The sequence below is a fragment of the Podarcis erhardii genome, assembly GCF_964252035.2.
Source record: "Podarcis erhardii genome assembly, chromosome: 7".
Lineage (NCBI taxonomy): Eukaryota > Metazoa > Chordata > Lepidosauria > Squamata > Lacertidae > Podarcis > Podarcis erhardii.
Genome location: NC_138511.1, coordinates 73,187,526 through 73,213,711, shown reverse-complemented (window position 1 = coordinate 73,213,711; position 26,186 = coordinate 73,187,526). Strand labels below are relative to the sequence as shown.

The 26,186-nt window shown below is 44.6% G+C and overlaps 1 protein-coding gene across 3 annotated transcripts in view; it reads right to left on the bottom strand.

Annotated features, from left to right (window-relative positions):
* Window positions 1-26,186, bottom strand: part of LUZP1 (leucine zipper protein 1) — a 72,710-nt gene that overhangs the window by 30,028 nt on the left and 16,496 nt on the right. The window contains exon 2 of one of the 3 annotated variants that reach the window (XM_081868730.1): window positions 14,391-14,579. The exons of the other annotated variants lie outside the window; for them this stretch is intronic. The gene's annotated coding sequence lies outside the window, so the exon portion shown is untranslated. The remainder of the gene's footprint in view (window positions 1-14,390; window positions 14,580-26,186) is intronic. 3 annotated transcript variants of the gene reach the window in all.

The following is a 26,186-nucleotide window of genomic DNA, read 5'->3' as shown; positions in this document are numbered from 1 at the left end:
CAAGATGACCTCTAAACACAGAGCCAGCTCCTCTTTGTGTGCCAAGTGCAAGCTTTGGGAGCTCGTAGCAGCGGAAGCGACAGAACAGGTTGCCACTGACTTAAAAAGGTGAGCCCAAGCGGCTTTAGAAAGGTGCCGGTACAAAAAGAGCACCTACTGGATCAGATTCAGGGCTCATCTAGCCGAGCCATGCATTCCCAACACGGCCAACCACAAGCAGGGCACAGAGACAAAGCATTTATGTTTGCTTTAGAAGCCACTTAATCTTTTTCGAAAACTCTCCCATGCTGTCCTCCCCACCCCCTAGTATTCAGATGTTGACAGCAATTCAACATGGAAGATCCATTAAGCGATCTAACCGCTGTTGACAAACCAATTCCACTCCATGGGTAGGCAAACTAAGGCCCAGGGGCCGGATACAGCCCAATTGCCTTCTAAATCCGGCCCACAGACGGTTCGGGAATCAGTGTGTTTTTACATAAGTAGAATGTGTCCTTTTATTTAAAATGCATCTCTGGGTTATTTGTGAGGCATAGGAATTCGTTCATTTTTTTTTCTTCAAAATATAATCCGGCCCCTCACAAGGTCTGAGGGACAGTGGACCGGCCCCCTGCTGAAAATGTTTGCTGACCCCTGGTCACTAATCCCTTAGTAAAACCATCAAATGAATCAGGGTCCATCTTCACATCTCGGGGCATTTCAGCAAGCAATAAATTATTCCGTCACCGGTCCAGCCTGGAACCTGAGACAGCCCTGAGTTAGCCTAGAAGCCGAGTCAGGTGTAGGCCGGTGTACTATGGTCTGGCCTTGAAGGATGTTGTTCTGTACTTTTTGTGTTTGCACAGTGACTGGGTCGAAGCAGCATTCCCCCTTCATCGCAAAGTGTGCTTTATGGCCGAGCCGGAATTTGAGGTCAGGTCTCCCCACTCCTAGTCCACCCCTGAAACAGGTGGGGGTGGGGAACCTACCTCAGCTTTAGGGCCTCATTTCCTTCTGGGAAACTTTCCGGGGGCCACATGTCAATGCTTAAAGTTGAACGCAGCAGCAAATGTGCATTTTACTCTTGCATTGTAGGCCTGTTTCTACACACATTCCCGCATCCCTCTCTATCCACCACTGAGGCAAGCAAGAGGTACGATCAGAATTTAAGGACATTTGGCCCCTAGGCCTGAGGTTCCCTACTTCTGGTCTAATTCAACTTCAGTTTTTGCTCTGCGTGATACCAACTGCACAGAAGAAACACTTATAGCAGGATTCTAGGCTTGCTGACTGAAAAGGAGGTTATACTGCATCTGTTGGGGCTCATTCCCAAATAAGCATGCATAGGATTGCAGCCTTTTGACAGAAACATGGGCTGTTAGCAAGAAGCTGTGTCAGGGTTTTTTGTCTTCAGAGAAAGCAGGACATTCGACAAATAGCGTTTGTCTCTGTGATAGATCCTAAGTAGTTAATGCACCAGCTTTGAAAGACGAGGAAGGAAGACGCTGGCCATTTGAGGTTTCTCAAACCTGAACTTTGATTTGTTCACATATTATCATCACTTTGGACTGAGCTCCATTGGCAACCTTCGTTCATTGGCTGCAGCCTAAAGGCCTATTGTCACCTTACATTTCCCCTAAACCCAAAATATACTTTCAGAAAAGGGAAATGCCCCGGTTTGTAACTGTAGTGATCTCACAATATTAAGCATGAGTCTTTCCTGTCCTCCAGGCCCAATTTGCATGCTCAGCCCCTCTGCAGGCTGTTTGAGAGGGCCCTTTGGCCCCTTATCTTTCTCCCCTCTAAAGTTTGTTGTGCTTCCGCAAAGCTTGGAGTTCCCCCCACAGCATGCTAATGCCTAGTTTCTTCTGCAAGATAGTGCTGTTTTGGCTACATAAGGATCCAGACTTGGCGGGAAAAGTCACTATTAACACATTGCTGGGATGGGGAAGCTGTGGGCTTCCCATCAGCCCTAACCAGAGTGACCAATGGCAAGAAATGATGGGAGTTGTAATACAACACTGGGATTGCAGGCGATTCAGGTTTTCTGCCCCTGGTATATGGGGTGACCACTAGAATTTCTCAGATACTACTGCTTACAGTGCCTGTTCTTATCATTTATTGCAAGAATGTCTAATCCACCTTTCTGCAATGAAATGCATCCAATGCAGTTCACAACAACAACAACCACTAAGTCAATTCAAAGATTTTAAAAGCCAGCACATGCATTTTACTAATTTGGCCTCTTTTATGTCTACTTCAACTGCTGTTTGCATTTTTTTGTACTTTTAATATCTGCACCAGCTGCTTCAATTGTGTTTTGCTGCAGAAAGAGTGGGTAGAAATCCTGGCCCCAGATGAACTTCTCAAAACAAGCCGATCCAAGGTCTGAGTGCCGTAACTGCAAAGGCCAGGTCTCTTGTTTGCTGTACTGCAAAAGCCACTTTTTAGCTGTACATTGAATCAAGGCCACAGCTCCCATCACCTCCCATCAAAGCACCCTATATATTCATTATCATCATCAATATATATCCTACCCTTCTTTCCAAATGAGCCAAGGGAGGCAAATAGATGCACATTTTTTGGGGGGGGGGGACACACATTCTAAAGCAGTTATAATATCGAAATGCAGTTTATGTGTTTGACTTTGACCAAGAGCCTGCTGCAAGTCTTGAAATTCTTTTAGGACAGGGATGGGGAACCTGTGGTCCTCAGGACGTGGTTGGACTATAACTCCCATCACTCTGTGATCATTGGCTGGGGCTGATGTGAGCTGAAATCCAGCAACATCTGGAGAGCCACTGGTTCCCCGTTCCTGTCTTAGGGGCTTCTCACATGCAGCTGTTGACGACAACAAGATTGCAGGCCTCTCTCTTCTCTTCTTAGCCCAACTTGAACCCTTCTCCTTGTTCCATTCAGCAACTGGTTGCCTCTGGGAGTGAAGGACAGGCCAAGGGGACAGGCAAGTCAAGTTATGATTTGCACGTCAGGAAGCCCTGTTGTCGAGTTAATCAGAAATGACAGATACCCCACCCATTTCAGCCAGACACTGAGTCACAGCTAGGCACCTCACTAGCTAAATGCCCTCCTGCAATTTCACTGGGACTGCATTTTCGTTAGGCGGGGGACATAAAATTATGTGCTATGGCAGGGTGAGTAAACTGCTGGATTCTTGACACTTTACTGCTATGCTCCGGAACTTGGTCGCTTGGCTCTCAGCCTCACACACTCTGCTTATTGTTCTTGTACTTCCTTGTGGCATTCGAATTCCTACTGCGAAAACAATGCCAGGCCCTTGCGACGCAGCTTTAGAAGAGGCAGAATTCCTGTCTACATGTTGCTCAGGGCTGGACGGTTGCAGGGGACACAGACCCACAAGGTTCCATACGGGCAGAAATGCAAATCACAAGCAATGTTGCCAGTGGAACAACAGGGTCTTTCGTTCGCTTCTGCCTACTTTTGGGTTGCCTGTGTGAACTAACCCAACAGATGCATGGAATTTAGTATCTGGAGCAAACGACAACAACCTCGAAACACACAGCTCTTAGGTATTGTTTCTTTAAGACCTGCTGGGATTCAGAACATTCAAAGTTAGCACATTACGGTTTTATCAATAACTATAATTAATTGCAAATATTATAAGCCATCCTACGAAATACAAAGGGAAAGTGTTGCCCTGGTGAAGACATGTTAACTGCCAACTCATAACAAAGCTATGGATTTCAGTTCTTAATGCATTATAAACTGATACTTTACATTTGTCCACATCTGTACTTTTTTTTTTTTGCTGTACTTTGCTTTTTAAAATCCATCTTACCACAAAGCTTTCATACCTTTGTTTTTGTTCTCTATATCTAAGATACTGAGTTGATTTAGCCAACGCAACGAACTCCCAAAGTTTCTCCATTCATTATTTTGATAGATGCATGCGCTGCATGCTGCTTTTATTTGAATCGGCACCAAGCAGAGCGGTGAACAGTGGTGGGCCAGGGCATCTCATATTCCACCCTGTGCAATGCCAAAATCCCGCCTTCGCCCCGCCTTCCATTGGATGCCGTAGCTGTGCTTCCTGCTCTGTGTCTAGGGCCTAGATCTGCATTTGTGGTGAAAAAGCGGTGACAAGGTCTTGGGAGAACAGAACTCTGTGTGTCCTATGGCCTGCCCTGAGCCTGTGATAGTCTACTGCCCTTACTTGTGGGTGGCTGGTGCTGCAGTGCACCAGTGTTGAATTAAAATTCAACAGCCAGGCCAATTGGTTTCTGGGAGAGGAAGGAGCTCCATCTTGTCTTCCCCAGGCAACAAAATGACTTGGGCCAGCCCTGCAAATCCTCACATGAAGCTCACTGCATGGCCCTTGACCACCTAATCATCTCTCAGTCCAGAGGGCTGCTGTGAGAGGGAAAAACAGAATGAGATCACCCACGTCCGCTGCCTTCAGTTCGTGGGAGGAAGGGCAGGGTAAGAACATAACTCCCAAAATCAGGTGGAGAGTGAGAGATGGGAATGGCTCTAATAACCCCGTGACACCTACTAGTTTAGAAATCCACGGCCTACTTTATCTAGGTTTATAAAACTCTGACTAATCGGAATGGAAGGCAGTTGTTGAGAGCAGGAGCGTGGGCCTGGCCTGTTGTTCCTGTCTTACCATTCACTCTGTCTAACATGTCATTGTTGTTGACGTTGCTACTGCCCTAGGCCAGAAATGATGAGTCTGTAACCTTCTAGATTGTTGTTGGACTCCAACTTCCCTCAGCCCAGCTGCCGGGCATGGCCAACAGTGAGGGTTGAAGGGTGCTGCAGAAACCATCTGGAGAGTGACAGATTCCCGTAGCTTGGTGTAGGTCTATACCCGGTAACCATCACTGAAATATCCAGGACTGGCAGAACATCATAAGAAGTGGCCCTTTTCAGCATAAGCTATAGGGCAGGAGCATCCAAATTTTTATTTTTATTTTCCAAAGAGGGCCGGATTTGATGACATGAACATGCGTGAGGGCCGACTGAAATTGTTGAGCTTTTTGGGGGATGAGCTTTTTTTAGGATTGAAGTTGTTGACCTTCTTTTAGGATTTTACCCCAAGAAATAAACTGCCACAGGGGCCAGAATAAACCGACCAGTGGGCTGGATTAGGCCCCCAAAATGGACTTTGGACATGCCTGCTGTAGGGGCTTCAAGGTGAGAGAGCAGAAATCAAGGTAAGAGAAGCAAGCACTTGCATCCTTAACTTGGCATTGAGGGCAGATCAGGGACAGGGAAACTATGGCCTTCCAAATGATAAATAAAAAAATTGTCCAGTAGCCCCTTAGAGACCAACTAAGTTTGTTCTGGGTATAACCTTTTGTGTGCATGCACACTTCTTCAGATACATGCACACGAAAGCTTATACCCAGAACAAACTTAGTTGGTCTCTAAGGTGCTATTGGACAATTTTTTTATTTATTTCGACTGCGTCAGACCAACACGGCTACCTACCTGAACCTCCAAATGATGTTTGACTACAGCATCCAGCATCCCTGACCACTGGCTATGCTAGCTGGGGCTGATGGGAACCGGAGTCCAGTAATACCTGGAGAGCCACAAATTCTCCATTCCTGGGTTAGCATGTTGGAGTAGCCCAAATACAAATCTCCTCGCAGCCGCAAAACTCAGAAATACACTTGAGAAAGTCACCCATCTCTCAGCCTCATCTGCTTCACAGGTTGTTGCAAGGATAAACTAAGGAAGAACAATGTCTACAGCCCTGAGCATCTGGGATGACTATAAATATAATAAATAACTACAAGTGAATTGGAAGCCTATCATCACCCATCATCCAGCAGAACCAGTGAAACTGCCTGCAGAGACAGATATTCTGATGTTTTCTGATGATTTCCAAAGTCATCATGTCTTTGCTAATGGAAGCTGAAAATCACGGGGCATGCAATATTTGCAATCCATAGAAACAGAGGTTAGTCCAGGGTTGTGTTTTGTTTTGGGAAGTGGGGTTCTCCTGAAAAGCAGTCTCATATTAATTTACTTTATTACTGCAAACGTGAAACATACTTGCCACCAAAGCCAGCTAAAAATGCAGTTTAGATTTTGTTTTTATGTTTTTGCAATCATGCACCTTGTTTTGATTTTTTTATATATAAAAAATACCAACATTTTTTTTCTCAGTAGAAAAACTGCATGTGGAGGGGTTGGATGTGATGACCCCAGCTGCTCAGAGACAACTTCTTTCTCCAAACTGATACAACTACAGTGGTACCTCGGGTTACAGACGCTTCAGGTTACAGACTCTCCTAACCCAGAAATAGTACCTCAGGTTAAGAACTTTGCTTTAGGATGAGAACAGAAATTGTGTGGCGGCTGTGTGGCAGCAGCGGGAGGCCCCATTAGCTAAAGTGGTACCTCAGGTTAAGAACAGTTTCAGGTTAAGAACGGACCTCCAGAACGTTCTTAACCTGAGTTAAGAAATTCTTAACCTGAGGTACCACTGTAGTTTGTTTCTCTTGAGCTCAGTCCTCGAGATAATAGCATTGGAATAAGACTCATGGGCCATCTGATCCAAACTCTCCCACCCCTCTCAATGCAGAAAACCTAGTGCTCAAGCATCCCCAAGAGTTGGTTCCCATGAGGAAAAGCCCACAAGGAGTTTTGTCCCTCCACAGAAGTCCTATTACTGCTCAAGTTATCTAGGTACACACCCCAAATTTATTCACACCAATTATGCAGCTCACATTGCTCTGGGCCGAATCAAAGAAGGGGACCTATTTGGCTAAAAATAATAATTGATCAAAGCCCTTTAGCTTTGTCCTTGGAGGCTACCACCTGCAAAAATCTAATTACATCCATCCTGTTACATTAGTCTTGACCTTTGAGAGCTTGGAAAAAAATGAAAGCTGTTAAAAATACAAGGGCAACAACAACAAAAAGGCTTATACCTACTGGCCATCAAAATCAGAATTAATTCTGCTCCGTGTTTCCATCTTCAGATCACCCTAGAGCAGGAGTGGGGAAACTTTTCCAGCCCTCATTCCCTCCTGGGCAAACTTCCGTGGGTCACATGCCAATGCCGGGTGGGGCCAGAGGCAGAATTGGGAAGAGCAATGAATGCAAATTTTACCTTTCTACAGGAAACCAGTTTCTACACACAATCTCTGGCCTCCATCCAGACAAGCCTGAAGCATTCAAAGAGGCTTTCTGACCAGGCATAAAAAACTGGGGTGTGAAGCAGGGCCAGAGAGTGGGGGCCAGAACCCTGTGAAGGGTTCAGAGGGCCAAGTAATGAAGCCTGAAGGGCCACTTTTGCACTCCAGGGTCTGAGGTGCCCCAACCCTACCCCACAGTTTGTGCTTCATTGTCAAAGATACTTGTGACCAAGCTAAACACCTGCCATTTCACATCTTGGCCAAGAACAATCTCCAGGAAGAAAGACTGTGATTTTTTTTTTAAGGGGCAAGAGGGAGAGAAAATGAATTATTGCCCCTGTTGTACGATAAGCAACAAAAACAGTCTTTACCCCAATAAGCATCAGATATAGGCTTCAGGCGACTCGCCAAGGGTCCAGAAAACAAACCACAAAATCCCCTGCCCCTAGTAGCAGAAGGCAAGTTCAAGCAAGCTATCGGCAACCAGATAATGCCCCCTGCTGACTCATCAGAAAAGAAGTCCTCTTGTTTTCAGCAGGGACAGGCAGTCTATGGTTTCTGGCTGGAGGCAAAATACTGTCTACAAAGCAAATTGCTCTTCCTGAAATGAGGAGCTTTCGGTCTTCAGTGGGACGGAAGAGCTTGGCTTCAGCTTTATTTCATATCTGTCATATGCCTGCTATTCTCCTCCAGATGAAATAATTAATCTCTGATTTCCTTCTCGGGTCTACCTCATGACATCATGGGTTCCCCCCAAATATCAGAGGGACAGGCAAGACAGTACAGCCCCTTCCCTCAGCCTGGCGAAGACCAATTGCCAGGTAGCTCCTACCCTCCCAGAACTTGCCTTCATCTTCGACCATCTGAGTGGAAGTGAGACACTGAGGCCCTCTGCACAAGACTTCCTGGGTCCACGTGACATTTGTCTCCTCCCCTCCCAGAATTGCCTTCATCATCAGCCATTCCACAGGTCGTCATGTCACTTCATTATATAGCAGGATGAATGTTTTGGAAACCTACATTTGCTTATTTTGCCTCTTCCCTTCCAAGTCCTTTTCCCTTTCATGTCATGTCCCTTGGATTGTAAAGACATCATTTTATATTGTACAATGCCTTGATTTCTGTGGCAGAATTAGTTGTTCATTCATTCATTCATCCAGCCATCCAATTTACAGACTGTATAATATTTTTAAAAGTCTCTGAGTAGCTCACAAAGTAACAAAAACGGAAAATCAAGACTAGAATACAAATAAAATGAAAATACATGATGTCAGTAAAAACCCAGAAACAAAATATTGACACAAAATACACAGCAAGCTAAGAATTAAGTCAGAACATCAGTCTAGAAAGTAAATAAACACTATCTGGCAGTCACACATATTCCAATCAGTAGAGTCTTACTACATAAATTTTAAGCAAGTCTACTAGCATGATTAGATTTATTTATACACACGACTTAATCCTAACCAGTCACATCCAGTACGTAGATGATGGTCTTGTAAGATAAAGCTGAAGCCTTTTTCTCAAATCCACCAATTTTTTCCTAACAAAAACCGGCAATTTATTTAGTGGGGTGGAGGGGCAATTCACTTGTGCACAAGGTCAAGTGATGATGTATATGTGCGCAATAGCCATTCTAGATTAAGCACATCTTCACTCCAAGCACAATGCTTTTCAACGGGGGCGGTTCACATCCATGGCTGCGAGTCATCAAGTGGATGAGACATTAACTGATGTACACTTATGTATGAATCACTGCTTAATTACCAACAACTCAAGCTGTGGTTATTACGCCAATATACGGGTGGGCGGAAGCCACTCTCCTGTTCCTGGTTTCATGCACAAGTGATGCCACCCAAAAGTCAGGTCTGGCTGAACAAGACAGGAAAGCCAGGCAACCAATAGATCAGGACACTGCCTGTAATCCTAAATGGTGGGTTGCCATATCTTCGTCATTTGTATGGGCTATTTGCGCATTTCAAGAAAACTTACTTTGGCCAGAATTTGTCCAAAATTTAAGCTTTGCTTTGTTCAAAAGATGTTAAGGACACCTTCAACCACAAATGTCAGGGCAGTCTACAGTAAGGTAAAGGTAAAGGGACCCCTGACCATTAGGTCCAGTCGTGACCGACTCTGGGGTTGCGGCACTCATCTCGCGTTATTGGCCGAGGGAGCCGGCGTACAGCTTCCGGGTCATGTGGCCAGCATGACTAAGCCACTTCTGGCAAACCATCGCAGCACACGGAAACGCCGTTTACCTTCCCACCGGAGCAGTACCTATTTATCTACTTGCACTTTGACGTGCTTTCGAACTGCTAGGTTGGCAGGAGCAGGGACCAAGCAACGGGAGCTCACCCCGTCGCGGGGATTCTAACCGCTGACCTGCTGATCAGCAAGTCCTAGGCTCTGCGGTTTAACCCACAGCGCCACCCGCGTCCCTCAGTCTACAGTAGTTAGTGCCAAATACAAAACAGAATAGCAAACTAAAATTCAGCAAAGCAGATTAGACTACCAGCCAGCAGCTCATGCTGCAATGCCTGGGGAAATAAAATGTGTCTTTGCCTACTGCTAGAAAGACATCATGATTGGAACCAAGTAAGGCAAACCTCCCAACAGAAGGTATTACCTAAAACGGGTGCCATGTCACAGAAGGCCATCTCTGGACGCAACTCATCTAACTTTAGGAGGTGGCGGGTTCTGGAAGAGAACCTCAGATGATAAAGGTAGTGGTTGGGCAGAACTGTGTAGCAATAGAAGGCAACCCCTTAAGACACCCGGGGTCGGCAAGCCACTTAAGGCTTTTTAAGTAAGCACCAGCATTTTGAATTATGCTCAGAACAGTAAGTTGCCCATATAGTTGCTTCAGACCTGGTAAGATAAACTGCTCCCTGTAAATAGCATAGTAGTTGCATTTTTTACTAACAGGTTTCGCTGTGGGTTAAACCACACAGCCTAGGACTTGCTGTTCAGAAGGTCGGCGGTTCGAATCCCCACTACGGGGTGAGCTCCCATTGCTCGGTCCCTGCTCCTGCCAACCTAGCAGTTCGAAAGCACACCAGTGCAAGTAGACAAATAGGTACTACTCCGGCGGGAAGGTAAACGGTGTTTCCGTGTGCTGCTCTGGTTCGCCAGAAGTGGCTTAGTCATGCTGGCCACATGACCCGGAAGCCGTACACTGGCTCCCTTGGCCAGTAAAGCGAGATGAGCACCGCAACCCCAGAGTCGGTCACGACTGGACCTAATGATCAGAGGTGCCTTTACCTTTACCTTCTGGGAAGTCATCAAAGGTGGCTGGCCCCATGCACAATACATTGCAGTAGCCTAGCCTTGTGGTTACTAGGGCATGAAAAAGAGCAGCCAGGATCTCTTTGTGCTGTCATCCCATGAGCTGCCAGAGTCGGCTAAAAGTTAAAACAAAATGCTTGCATGTTCAATGGCGTCTGCGGTTGAGAAGTGTGTGCACGGGGGTGGGAATTATTTGGCCCATACCAAGGAATACCTTGAAAGTGAATGAACAGAATACTTTCACAAACCAAAGAAGAATGATTTTTTCCCCCCTGCCAGGAGGTGGAGGAAAGGCAACAATGAAATATCACTGACTTTCCAGCTCTCCTTTCTCCTCTGGTATGTTTTGCTAAGGATTACCACATGTAACAACAAGTTCACAAAGAAAATTCATCAGCTATGCACGTGCACACACACACACACACCTTCCAGGTTGCTTTGCACACTTCCATGAGAAAGGGGATGGGCTGGCAAGACATCAGCGAGCAGCTGAAAAGTACTGCAATGGAATCAGGTGACCTGCTTGCATTCCCAGTGTCTGCAATCACCTCTGCTGAGAAAGTCTTTCTCCCTCCCTCTCTCTCCCCGTCCCCCCACCCCGGCAAATCACACATACGCAGCAGGCATCCCTTGACTTTTGGAAGACAGAGTGAATTAAAAGCTTTTAATACAACTGATGACTAAAAGGGAAATAAACAACGACAACAAAACAACAAGGGCAGACCCTGGTGTAGGACACAACAAACTCGCGGCACTGCAGCAAAACCAGCTACCCAGAATGCTAAACTGTGTTGCTGAATGCAGTACAGCTACAGCCTGCTAGGCGACGGCTGTACTTGCACAGCCAGCTTGGGAGGAACTCTGCCTTTATATCTGCTGACATTTATACGAAAGTTTGACTTCTACAGTGAGTTGTAGTGACCGTGTCTGTGTCAGTGTCTTGGGTTCCAATTCCGACGCAGCCGTGAAGCTCGCTGGGGTGACCATGGATCAGTCCTCCCCCCCCCCCTTAGCCTAACTGACTGAGCCTAATTGTGGAGGGATGAAAACATTGCAATAACATGTTTTTAAAGCTATCCGTGCACAAATAACTGAAATAAAAAATAGTTCCCACTTTTAATTTAAGGTGAAAGAATTGCCACTGGTAAACTGTACTGCCATCTAAAGCAGGGAAGAGCTCTCCAGATGTTGCTGGACTCCAACTCCCATCATCCCTGATCATTGGCCACGCCAGCTGGGGCTGATGGGAACTGGAGTCCAACAAGATCTGGAGGGTCACATATCCCGTCCCCCTTCCCGGTCGGCCTAACTAGAGTGTTGGTCTATGACCAAGGAGTTCTGGGTTGAATTCCTATAAAGATCTCTCTGGATGACCTTAGTTGAGTTTCTTTTAGCAGCCTAATCTACCTCAAAGGGTTGTTATGACAGAAAAAGTGGTTTTAAGTTCATGGTAGGTAAGTTGGGAGAGAAAAAAATGTCATTTATAAAGGCGGAACAATAAAGTAAGCATAAAACTCTGGATGCGAAGGACTGGTTTAGAGACTACCTACACACGTTAATCCAGTATTGAATTGGTTTAACTATGGCCCTATTTGCTCCTAACAGTTAAAGCAGTAGGTATAACATCACTTTAACAGTCATAGCATCCCAAAAAAATCTTGGGTGTTAAGAGTGCTGAGAGTTGTCAGGAACTCCCCTATTCCCATCTCTGAGCTATAATTCTCAGTCATTTAACAACCAATCCCTCTTGTCAGGGAACTCTGGGAATTGTAGCGCTTTGTGATGGGAACAGGGCTCTCCTAACATGTCTCAAAACCCTTCACAAACCACAGTTCCTGTGATATTTGGGGGGAAGCCATGACTGTTAAAAGTGGTGAAACACCCACTGGGTTGAACTTCACTGCATGTAATGCTTTGAAGGAAAATGTAATGAAAATGATATATAGATGGTACATGACCCCAGTTAAACTTGCCAAAATATACCATTTGTCTGACAACAAATGTTGGAAATGTAAAGGAAATGAAGGAACATTCTTTCACCTCTGGTGGACCTGCCCTAGAGTGAAGGCCTTCTGGGAAATGATATATAATGAGTTGAAAAAGGTATTTAAGTATACTTTCCCCAAGAAACCAGAGGCCTTCCTCCTGGGTATTGTCGGCCAGAGGGTGATAAAGAAGGACAGAACTTTTTTCCTGTACGCAACAACGGCAGCAAGGATACTCATTGCTAAGCATTGGAAAACCCAAGATCTACCCACACTGGAAGAATGGCAGATGCAACTGATAGACTATATGGAACTGGCCGAGATGACCGGCAGAATCCGAGACCTGGGAGAGGAGAGGGTTGAAGAAGATTGGAAGAAATTTAAGATGTATTTGCAAAAATACTGTAATTTGGTTGAATGTTAAGAAGGATGCTAGATCATAAATAATTGAGCACCACTAAATTAGATGGAATTGGGATGACAAGTGAGAAATATAAACCTTCTGGAGAACTATTAGAGTATATTTAAATGAATGGGGCACAAGAATGTAAACAAGATGATAAATTGCTGGTAAAAATTTACAATGATGTAAGTGGGAGCGGGAGACGTGAGGGAGTCCAGAGAAGTTATGAAACTATGCTACGACACATGTTATATTGGTTATTATGTTTATACTTGTATTTAAAAATCTTAATAAATATTTTTAAAAAAATAAATAATAAAAGTGGTGAAACACTACTTTAAATGTAAGGTGCAGGTGCACAGTGTTTCGGATTCTCAACCCTGGAACCCTGGCAATGTCAAGTTCCATGAAGTCTTTTAAATAAATTTTAGCACCTATTCAAGGCTATAATTACTAGGGTGAAAGAAACCACAGGCAGCGAGATGGGTTTCAAAGCAGTTTAAGATTGTAGGCTATAGAAACATCCTCAAGATAAAACACATCAGCCCCAAAATAACAATTTTCTCCTGGTGCTTCCTGGAATGATGTGAATAAACCTTGCACCAGAATGGCTTTCTTTTCCCCTGCATTTTCCATTCTGGTGGTATGTTTATCCGTATCATACCAAAAAGCATCCCCATAGAGAGATTTATTTATTTTTTAAATCCTGTCTCCCAAACACACACACCCTCTCCAAGCAAAGGCACTGACAGCCTCACCCCTCCTTCCCATTTGCCTCTGCTTGCTGCTTCCCAAATTAGACCAGTTCAAGGGATGCAGTTCAGTGTTTTCCATGCAGAAGGGTGCAATCTTCAACCCCAGGTATCCCCAGGTAGGACTGTGAATGTCCCCTACCTGAAACCTTGGAGCGCTGCTGCCAGTCAGGGCAGACAATACTGAGGTAGATGGATAAGCTTCCTATGTTCCTTGTGTTCCTATGTATCCCCCATCTGCTGAGATCCTGTTTGTTGCAATTTGGACTGCAATTTGGATTTCTCGGGCAAAAGAGCCATCCATGAACTGATCAAATGATGACTCACAGCTCAATACATGAAACTCCCTTTTTTACAAAATACTGCATGCGTATGTACGTATGTATGTGGGATGGGGACAGGAAGGCCTCTCTGTCTGCAGCGTCTTATCTGTATCTCGCAAATGCAACTCATCCCACAATGTGACAGTTACTGACCACATTCAGACAAACACATGAGTTTTCTAGCCACAAACACACACAATCCATCCCATCCTCCCTTTGCACGTGTGTCTTCCATTCACTATAATTTCCCAGCTTATTATTGGAATACAGTGGTACCTCGGGTTAAGTACTTAATTCGTTCTGGAGGTCCGTTCTTAACCTGAAACTGTTCTTAACCTGAAGACCACTTTAGCTAACGGGGCCTCCCGCTGCTGCCGCGCTGCCAGAGCACGATTTCTGTTCTCATCCTGAAGCAAAGTTCTCAACCTGAAGCACTATTTCTGGGTTAGCGGAGTGTGTAACCTGAAGCGTATGTAACCCGAGGTACCACTGTAAACCAATATACTAAATCGACTTAAAAACCATGGTCTTACTATTCTGCCTTGTTTGGAAGTGGAGTAACCATAGTTTCCCAGCTCATATGAAACAGGAAACCATAGTTAATGGGCGACATCCCTGTTTATTGGCTGGCTTGTGCAAAGGGGCTGTGTGATCAGCAAAAAAAGCTCCCTCTGAACTCTCCCACCGAGTGATGAAGATGTGAAAGGCTCAGCTTTCCTAATCTGCCAAAAAAAAAGAGGGTGGAAGGTGGCCTACCTCACAGGGTTACTCTGAAAGCGAATTATTATCACTCCATCCCCAAACCTCTGGGATAGGACCATCTGTAGGTCTAAATGAGTCATAACATTCCTGTGTCACTCCCTTGAGACAAACGCAGGGAACATCCTGTTCTCTGCAGAGGTCAAGCAGGCAGGGCTTGATGCTGCTTAAAAAAATTAACTGCCCCCTTCCCCAACTGAATGGCAAAGGCTAGTGCATTCTCTCCCCCACCCAAAGTCTCACTTGTCTGTGTGTGCTGAACTTTAAACTTGCTCTGAATAATGCAAAAAAGGAAAAGGAAAAGGGGGGGGGTAGAGGTGTCACGATCCAACCAGTTTGAATTATCCTTGATTTCAATGGGAAAGCTATAAAAGACACACATTGCTTCTTCAGTACGACTTCAAAGTGCTTAACTAGGGCTGAAGCACGCACCCACGTCATATTCTGGGTGTGTTTCAACTCACTCCCGATTTTTCATGCCAATCAAACTAGCAAGTTGAACAACAACAACCTGGTAGCGGGCAGGCAGAAGAGCAAAAGCAAGGGGCCAAGAATGGTACCCAAATTACTGGGTGGGGAGGAGGAGAACCAGAGGGAAAATACACCCCCCCCCCGCCCGCAGCTGATGTTCTTGGAAGGTTACAGGAAGGCTAAGATTTGGCTTTAAAAAATGGAGGGACCACAGGGGGTCAAGAGAATGGGGCTTGTAGATTTCACTAAGCACCCCCTTTCCCCCATAAATGATGCACTGGCCTAGAGGATGGCGGGCATGTTGTGAACTGTATATTACATGCACTGCACTAGGAATACACTGAATTAAAAACAGGGCACTGCAGTTCTGCAGGAGACAAGTTGCCTTGGCTCTCTCCATTTCCTCCTGGGAAAGACCCACTGAGCTCAAACTCAGGACTGGAGCACAAATGCAGAAGAGTGAAGCGAGGATAAGGCAACGGAAAGGGAGGGACGGGCAAATCTAATGATTTTGGCTTCTCTCAGTTTCTCATTTCTCCATTCTTGGATTCAGATCTCCATATTTCTAGATCAGTTTGCAGTGGTGTGCTTTTTTTTTTTTAATAAAAAAAAGTATTCATGAAAATTCACCTGCATTTTAATGAAAACTTCTCCTACTTTCGGAATGCTGCTTTGCCTAATATACACACTTTTGCAAGGCAATTTTCTGTAATGTAATCATGCTTTTGTATGCTATCTTCATTCATATACACACTCCCCAGAATGTGAATTTTTGTTTACATTACTTGGATGGAGAACTGTGCTGCAAAAGTCAGAGAAGTGTGAATTTTGAAGCATGACTACATTTTGGTTTGCGTATTTTTTTGGAGAGTGCAAATTAGGTAGGTTGAACTTTAAATGCAAACTGAACCGAATGTCTCTCCCATCCCTACACAATGGGCCGCTACAAGTGGAAGAAAGCATTTTTAATACTATACACACACACACACACACACACACACACACACACACAGAGGCAGGCACACAAATAAAAAAACCCAGCACAGAAGGCAAAAGCCTGGGAAATAATCTTCCTCCCTGACATCCTAGTTTTCTCTTTGCAATGAGTTTATTATGCACTGAAGACCACTGAGACGCTAAACGCTTTCTGCCTTCCAGAGTACACAACATATGGCTCGATGGACAAATATGTCACTCTTCCCCCAGCACAAGCAACAAGCTACTATTCCTGACTCAGTTATGCCCAAAATGGGGATCATTGTTTATTTCACTCCAAACAAACCACAATGTTAAGCCAAGGTTTACTCTTGGCTTGCCAACAGCGGTTTGAGCTAAACAAACCACACACTTCAATTCGGACTTAACGCTAAGTTGGGGATTGTGGGTTTGACGGAGGTGTGAACTCCAGCCTGGTGGAAAATGGTTTGCTATGGTTTCCTATGGCATGTGAACTGTGCCACTGCCTTGCCTTCAGGAATGGCCACAGCTCAGTGGCAGCAAAGTGTCCCAGCTTCTGGCATCCTCAGTCTGGGAATACTGTCTGAAAACCCTGGAGAGCCACTAAGTGGAGAACTGGGGTAAAACAAGGGTAGCCAACGCACTTCTGTTTTGTTATATTGTATACTTCCTACTGTGAACCCCGGGAAGTCCCCATCTAATGGGGTAAACCTACAACAGCACCACGAGTAACAAGTTTAGCCACTGAATCATGAAGCTTGCCACCTCTGAATGCTCTCTGATCCAGCTGTGTCTGCACCACTGATCACATTTTGGGCTGAGCTGAAACGTTTGGGTTACATGCTCCTAAAACTGCACATAGTCGCAGGGACAATCCATGCTTGCATCCTTCCTTTGATTTTTGCAAGAACCTCCATTCAGCCAAGCAAATGTCTCAAATTTTCAGCTGTTGTGTTGCAGAAGCCTAATTAAGAGCAAATGCTCACATGGATCCACCATGCTTGCAAGGCTGTTAGAAATGTATTTTTGTTTTCTGCTGGGGGGAAACCTGGGGCGAAGCTCCAAGCGGATAATTAAAACTCAACTTTAAAAGATTTATTTTGTATCAGATTACATTACAGCATAAGCCTGATACAGCCTATTAAAATCCATTGAGCTATATTACACCACAAAGCGCACAGACTCATAATCCTCCATCCAGCTTCCAAGCAGCAGCAAATTTACCTGGTGAAATGACATCATAGTGCAACATGGATGACACAAAGGCCAAATGACTATGGTGGGACCTTAGTGGAAGAACCAGGGCACCCTGTTGCTTTCTTCTAAACTGCAGTCAACAGCAAAAAGAAGATGGGATATGTTTGTGCACGTATGTTTGCGCACAAGAAGACAAAGACTTCTACTCTATATAATGGATAGCACAAGCATACAGTGGTTTATGAACCACCAAGGCGATACAGGGTTTAGTGTTTTGAACTAGGAACAGGGAGATCCAGATTCAAATTCCCACTCAACCATGAAGTTCATATTTGGTGTCCCCTTTCAGAGTTTGTAGGGGTTTTTGAATGTCTTATGTAGATTTTTTAATTTCATTGTTCTGTATGGGACAATGACAATAAAGATATCGTAAATCGTAAAATTTTATTGAAGAAGAACAGGATATTTTAATGCCATCATCATCACAGAGTTGTCTGTGGAGGGGATATATTCACTGAAAATGTTATCTTGTTTTTCTTTTATTTTTTTTTAAAGGAACCCATTTGTTAAGTCTGGCACCAGACTTCTATATATATCCCTGCCACTCTGTAGGTTTCCAAATAATAATTACTATTATTTATATGCCGCCACCTGGCTGGGTTGCCCGGAGAGCCATGTTTTAGACATTTTCATTCTCATATATATATATATATATATATGCTTTCGTACCCGTATATCCCCCAGGATTTTAACCGATACCTGCTGCTTTTTGTATTTTTACTGTTGCTACGATAACTGCTTCTGTTTCTGATGTGCTTTATATTTGTTTTATGGTTCTCTTTAATTAAAGATTCTTTTATTTTTAAAGTTCAGCAGCTGATATTGTGGCAGTCACTATCTCCGCCTCATTTCCCTCACAGGAGACAAAACGGAGTATCCCTTTATTTAATTTAGCACGGAGATTTCTCAGCTTGTGGAAATTCCTGACTAGGCTCAGATCACATGTAAGCTACCTGGTGTTGCCCTGCGATTAACAACTGGTGCACACAAGGTATGTCACGCCTTCCACATAACTGGTCCAGCCATCCTTTATTGCACACATGAATGAAGAAAGTGAAAGGTAGACATATTCAGGTGCCTATATCCAGTGATAAGGAACCCTTGGCTCAACTGGCCTCCCCACTTGGCTTGCAAGTTCCTATGACTGATGAAATTTATAATGGCAAGTTGGGGGGGGCAGAGAAATATGCAGCTCCCCCAAGAACAGATTGGCAGGCACTGCTGATCATCAGCAACTGCAAAGGAATATGGGTTGCTTGATGTCATTGTGACATCGTGTGACTGACAGGTGCGTAACCCTACCCAATGGTCAAACGTGGTCTATAGGAGTGGCCTACCAGTTGGACCCCATTCCACTCCCTGCATTCTTCTGAATCAGATTATCTGGCCTGTCTAGCTCAGCATTCACTTTTCACCTGATCCTCTTATAGCTAGAGAAGCCAGCAGCTGAGCCTGGGACATTCAGGATAGAAAGTGTGGTGGCTAGCTTTGAGTTACTAGGGACCAACAATGGGATAGGTCGGTTGGCTTAATGTCCCACAACCTCCACTAAATTCTCTGAACACCTGCATGCCAGCCCTATAAAATTCATCCGATGCAGCATTCTCACTTCCAAGTTAATAATAATAATAATTTTTATTCGATTGTGGTGTCAAGTTTGGTTTCCTAGAATAAACAAAAGTACAAATTGAGCTCTGGTGACTTCCATATGCAACAGCAGTTAAGTGCTCTTTCACTCCACTGAATTGAATTTGCTGTTCTGAATGAAGCTGACTTCTGCCTGATCATGCGAATGAGGACTGAACACAAGAAGTGACCGGAAATAAACACAAAGGAGTCAATGATTGCACCAACAGAGCTCTGAAGAATTACAAGGAGGGTATAAGCGTAGCTCACTTTAATGAAAGTGTAGCTAAATCTAATTAAATAGTCGTGATTGAGAATCTCCCAGTACCCACACACATTATTATTATACTATGGTGCCATATGGCCTGAGTTCACATTTACTAGGGCAAAAAGTCTTACCACTCAATCTCCTGAAATTTCAAATACATCCGCCTCGCCACAAAAACACCTGATTTTCAGTTTCTAGGGGGAAAGACGGAGTTGACCACTGTGAAGAAAAGGTTACTAAACTGGATGGTTCACTGTCTGATCTTGTGTTCTTCCAAATTATGGCTCCTCCCCAGTACTGATGTCTTGGTGTGCATTCTGTTTTTCTCTAAAACATTTCTTTCGACTGAAGATCCCAAGGCAGCTTGTAGATGATTCTGAGTGGATGTGTCCAGGCCCAAATGCGTTTTGTGAAATACACTTTTAAGAAAATAAACTAAAATTTGATTTACTACCGTATTTACTCGAGCCTAATGTGCACCTCAATTTTCAGAACCTCGAAACAAAAAGGAAGTATTTGCTGGCAGATGTAAATGTGCCATCAAATCTAATGTGCACCTTAATTTTTGCAACCTAATTTGGCCAGAAAAATGTGAGCATTCAATTCGAGTAAATGCGGTATATTTTTAGCCTGCTTTCTACCACATTAATCAAGAAAGGATATAGGAACACAGGAAGCTCCCTTACACTGAGTCAGACCATTGGTGCACCTAGTTGAGTATTTTCTACAATGACTGGTAGTTGCTCTCCGGGATTTAAGACAGGAATGTCACCCAACCAACCCTACCAGAAGATGCCAAGGTATAAACTATGAAGGATCTAATGTCTGCTCAAATCACTGACCGAGTGGCCTTCAGCAAGCTAATCTGTCCCTACCCTAGGCTGCAATACAGTCATCCCTCGTGTTGCATCCGGGTTTCGCCACACGCACATGTGCAGAAGCGCCAAATCGCACCGCGCGCCTGCGCAGATGCGGCACTTCAAGTTGTGGGCATTTCACATTACGGACAGGCCTCCGGAACAGTCCATAACATGAGGTACCACTGTATGTGGATGGTAGTAATAGCAGCCTACTTTACAGAGTTGTTGTAAGAACATGAAACCCTGCATTACATACCAATATTACTATTCTAAACACATCTGGCCATCTCCCCACAACTAAAGCAAAATCCTTGCGCCAGTGAAGCACATTTATAGTGTAACTACTCTGTTGTTTCTGCTTTGCATTTGCCCCGAGACGTGTTCAGTTATATACAATATTCGCTCTTATGCAACAAATACCAGAAGTATTATATTACCCACATTACTGCAGACAGGATTGAAAAGAAATAAAAGCGAAAAGGGGGAGATCAAGTGTTGCAGAACCAGGGTGCTGTAGAGATGAAACACATTAGAAAACAGGGAGCCCACAAAGTCTCCTAAGCTAGGTTCCCTGGAACAAATGAAAAGTCCTGCAAGAGCATGGTTCTGTGCCATTTGCACAGGGTGCATGTTGGAGACATAAGAGACATCACAAGAGAGCATTAGCTGTGAGTACCTCTTTGCTGGCCACACAGACCTGCAAAAAATACATCTCAAAGAGTTAAAAAAAGGAGGGACTGTAATGACTCTTGAAGGATTTAGAGTCCAGGAGGAAGATAAACTCCAACCACATCATGTGAATTCACGGAGGATTATGCAGATAAAGGTGTCCTCACCCAATATCAGGAATGCTTCTGTTCAGGGGGCCAGCCAGTCAGCCATACCTTCCTCTGGAATACAAAAGGGGCTAAGCTTTCAACTCACTGTTCACCCACCTCCATCCAGGTAGTCTTTTTCAACTGAGGGCTGGTCCGCACTTCCGCTTGTCCCGTGCCTGAATAGCACAGGTCCAAGCGGTTTCCCTCCTGCTTTGCTCCTTTCCTTGGGAAAATCAGCTCTTTAGTGCTAAATTGCAGTAAATGTCAATCCAGAGAAAACCCCAATTGCTGCTTGTTCAGCCTGAGCACTTTTCCTTGGTGGAAAGCAGGGGGACGAGGAAGTGCGGGTTAAGTTCCGAAACACAACATCCTTTGCCTTCTGGAGGCCACTTTGAATTCTTTGTTCTCATTTGGGGGTTTTTTTGGGGGGGGGGGCAGAATGGCTTTTGCTCTTTGAATCCTTTTTTTAAAAGCACGTTTCATACTTTTGCATACATCTCTGCCTGATATCCTGGAAGACTACTGCTCCAGGTGGAAAAGCAATACTGGCCATGTATAAAAAATGACAGGATTGGCACTGGTGAGGAAAGATTTGGGGTCTTGCTGGAGACCTCCAGGCTCAGAATTTGAGGCAGAAAAATACCTCTGTGAAGCGAAAATAATAATAATGCTGTTCTGGCTTTCAATGGCTTTACAGACAGAGAAAAATAAATGTTGCTAGCAATAGCCCAACTATTCCTGGATAAATTGCAGAACTAGAGCTGTTTTGGGGAAGCTGGGGGAGGTTCTTCAGTTCTCAGTGATGGGACCTACTTTAGCCTTGCATTTTATTAATGGGAAACAGTAGCTTGCTGAAATCTGCTGGTGACACCAAGTTTGTAGGCGGTCTTGTTACAGAAAGAGATCAGGAAGCTTCCTACACAACAAGTTAGGTGACCTCATGAATGGAGCAAGAACGGAACGAAAAGTAAAATATAAGGTCATGCACTTTTGAGGACTAATGGTAAATGGACTCAACAAGAAACTGAGGAGGATGGAATTGTAGAAGGCAACAAAGATGGTGAGAGTCCCAGAGACCAGGGCCACATTTCCACCATCCATTTAAGGCATTATTATACTACCTTAAAAGTCATGGCACCCCCCCCCAAGAGAATCCTGGGAACTGTAGTTTCAGGATGCTGCAAGTTGTTAAAGGTAAAGGGTCCAGTCGTGGCCGAATCTGGGGTTGCGGCACTCATCTCCCTCTATTGGCCGAGGGAGCCAGCGTACAGCTTCCGGGTCATGTGGCCAGCATGACTAAGCCGCTTCTGGCGAACCAGAGCAGTGCACGGAAACACCGTTTACCTTCCCGCCGGAGCGGTACCTGTTTATCTACTTGCACTTTGACGTGCTTTCGAACTGCTAGGTGGGCAGGAGCTGGGACCGAGCAACAAGAGCTCACCCTGTCACGGGGATTCAAACCGCTGACCTTCTGATCGGCAAGTCCTAGGCTCTGTGGTTTAACCCATAGCACCACCCACATTGTTAGCAGACCCCTATTTCCCTCATGGAGCTACAAGTCTCAGAGCAGTTTAACAATCAATCCTTCTTCCCAGTGAACTCTGGAATTGTAGCTCTGTGAGGGAAATTGGGGTTTCCTGACACGTCTCAACACCCTTAACAAACTACAGTTCCCAGGATTCATGAAGGGGAAGCCATGACAGTTAAAGTGGTATAATACATCTCTAAACATCAGGTATGCTTGTGGCCCTAAGTCCTACTAGGAAAGGTTGAAGGAGCTGAGTGTGTTAACCTGGAGAAGAGATTATCAAGAGATGTTATGATTGACATTTTCAAATCTCTGAAGGCCTGTCACACAGACAAAGGAATACGTTTGTTTTCTGTTGCTCCAGAGGGAGAACTGATCCAGCAGGTTCAAATGTCAAAAAAATGGATTTAGGAAGAACCTTAGGAAGAACTTCCTGAAAGTATGACCTGTTTGACAGTGGAACAGATTGGCTCAGGAAGTGATGGGCTTTCCCTCATTAGAGGTTTTTAAGCAGAGCCAAGGGTGTTAAAGTAGCAATTTCCTGCATCAGAATGGGGCTGGTCTAGATGTCTTGTGAGGTCCCTACCAACTCTATGGTTTCGTAAGTTTTACCATATAACACTTCCGTTTGGGCCCAATTCACAAAAGCCTTCCCACCCTCCATGTTCTGTCTACATACAGTGAGGTGTAGAAATGAATTTGGGCTCATATCCAACGTCCCCCAACACAGAACATATGTGTTAGAGCCACGTGTGAGGTCATAGGCGTCACTTGTGAGATCCAGCAACCCCCTTTCATAAACACCATGAACTGATCCAGCTGCCACAAGACGGAATAATGAAATCAACCTGCAGCCCCATTCCTAAAATTCAATCACAGTCTCCAACAAAAAAACATCATTACCAGACGTCGTGATTAAAGCAAGTATGATGAAACAAGGTGATGAAATGAATCTCAAACGAACCATAGTCAATTTTGTTTCTTCAATTCACAAATTTTTAGATCCATTTGTTGGCAAGATTCTTCAGGGCCAAATCAATGAGTGCTCTTCAATGTCAGTGTTACGCAGCACAGACCCAATTAAATTAATAAAGGTAAAGGACCCCTGACAGTTAAGTCCAATTGCAAACAACTCTGGGGTTGCGGTGCTCATCTCGCTTTACTGGCCGAGGGAGCCGACGTTTGTCCACTGACAGTTTTTCCAGGTCATGTGGCCAGCATGACTAAGTGGCCAGCATGACTAAGCCACTTCTGGCAAAACCAGAGCAGCGCATGGAAACACCGTTTACCTTCCTGCCGGTGTGGTACCTATTTATCTACTTGGACTTTGACATGCTTTCAAACTGCTAGGTTGGCAGGAGCTGGGAATGAGCAAAGGGAGCTCACCCTGTCGCGGGATTCAAACCACCGACCTTCCTATCGGCAAGCCCTAGGCTCAGTGGTTTAGACCACAGTGCCACCCGCGTCCCCGCTAATGAAATTAATAGACATGACTAATTTAGGTTCATTAATCTCTACGGGCCTACGCTGAGTAGACCTTAGCTGAATGCAACCCAATGTTTTCGACATTCAAAAATATTTCAGAATAAGATTATGCAAGTAATGCAATATGTCTACAGCCTGTGGACATACCCCATAAATCAAGATGGAAGCTCTAGGTATGTAATTTAATAAGTCTCTAAACTCTCAATTATTATGTTGGCAAAGACAGCCCCATACAATTGTTCCAGTAAGACTGACTTCCAAGTGAGTGTGCTTAAGATCCCAGCTGTGAGGCACCAACCAGATCTTTTCTCTTACACATTGGGCTGATCTGCCCTTCCACCTTCCCATCACTGCAGGCAGCCAAGCCCTGGAAAAATCCCAAGCATGCCTGGGAGCTAGAGAGAGTGGAGTCACAGAGCCACCACCAACACTTCCCCATTCCTGGCTGAGATGTTTTGCAACTGGTTGAACCAGTCACAACAGCCCCCAGCCTAAGAATAGGGTGCTGCAAGCCTGCAGCTCATGGAATTTTGCTTTCCTGGCCACAAGGCCACAACTCAGTGGTAAAAAGCATGCTTTGCATACAGAAGGTCCTAGATTTGGTCCTTTGCTTCCACGGTCAAAAGGATCAATGATGTGGAAGACATCGTCCTCGGAACCTGGGAGAGCCACTGCCAGTCAGATAATACTGGCCAATATGGACAAATAATCTGACCTGGTATAAGGCAGCTGCTTATGGTTCTAAGTGTTGCTAGAAGAAGCCAGGCCACGCAGCCTCTGGATCCGAGATACAGCTGAGTTTAACTGGTGAAAGGGGCATCTGCACAGGACCTTTCAGTGCTGTGTGGTGCAACAAAGCCATGCATTAGAGCCTGAGACTTTCATTTGACGAACCATAGTTAAGATTGAAAACCGTTTTTTGGAATTAAGAGGACACAAAAACCCCTGCTTAATCGAAAACATAATGTGCAACTGGCTTGTTTCCACAAACCATAGTTAAATTAAACCACAAGGTTTGTGGTAATTTTATCAGGTGTTCCTCAATGACAACATCAGAAACAGCCAACAAGCTTGAAAGCGAGCCCTAAAACTCTTCTGCGCTATGCAAGGGTTCATTGGCAGAAACACCAATGCAGAATGTGCCACTGAAGATACTAAGTTCTTCTTTCTTGAAGGAAAGAAAATGCTGCCACCCCCAACACCATCTGTCCACAGATCCTTAAGGAACTAATTCCAGAGGTCTAGCCAGGTGAGTCTGTTACAGCAAACATTAAGAGAGACTTGTGGCACTTTAAATACAACAAATGTGTTAAGTCTTCAAGGTGCCACAAGACTTTTTACATGCATTTCCTTAGGCAAATCCATCTCCCAACACAACTCAACCATGTGTGTTTGTGTACACGAAAGAGAGACTTCTATCTACACCTATCACAATTGTGACCACTTTGCTGGGGAAGAGGGATGGAGAAATGAAGTGATGAAAATCTGATCCTTGAACGGCCTAGGAACTACACACTTCAAAAGCTCATCCGAGTTTCTTCAATCTGATTTAAAAGCTCCTTCAGAACATCTAAAAATTATTACCAAAGGCAGAGGGATGAAATTTGAACATGTTCCTTATTATAATCACAAATACTTTTGTGAATATCCAGGTAATAATAATAATAATAATAATAATAATAATAATAATAATAATGTATTATTTATATCCCGCCTATCTGGCTGGGTTTCCCCAGCCACTCTGGGCGGCTTCCAACAAAATATTAAAATACAATAGTCTATTAAACATTAAAAGCTTCCCTAAACAGGGCTGTCTTCAGATGTCCTCTAAAAGTCTGGTAGTTGTTTTTCTCTTTGACATCTGGTGGGAGGGCGTTCCATAGGGAGGGTGCCACTACTGAGAAGGCCCTCTGCCTGGTTCCCTGTAACTTGGCTTCTTGCAGTGAGGGAACCGCCAGAAGGCCCTCGGCGCTGGACCTCAGTGTCCAGGCAGAATGAGGGGGGTGGAGACGCTCCTTCAGGTTCAGAAACAGGATACTGGTGAACAACATACAAAAGAAGGGATATTGGTATTGCCCTTGTGTCCCAGTTGTGAGCTTTCTGGAGGCACCTGGTTGGCCATTCTGGGGTTCTGGACAGAACATTGGTCCTATCCAGCAGGGCTATTCTTATATTTACTAACAGAGCACTCAAGACCCACTTCTGGCTGGGTGCCTGGATTGCTCTCATCCCTGCAAGCCATCGTCAGCCTCCTGCTGCCCACCACTTGAAAAGTGATGCCAGCATAACTCCACCGTCAC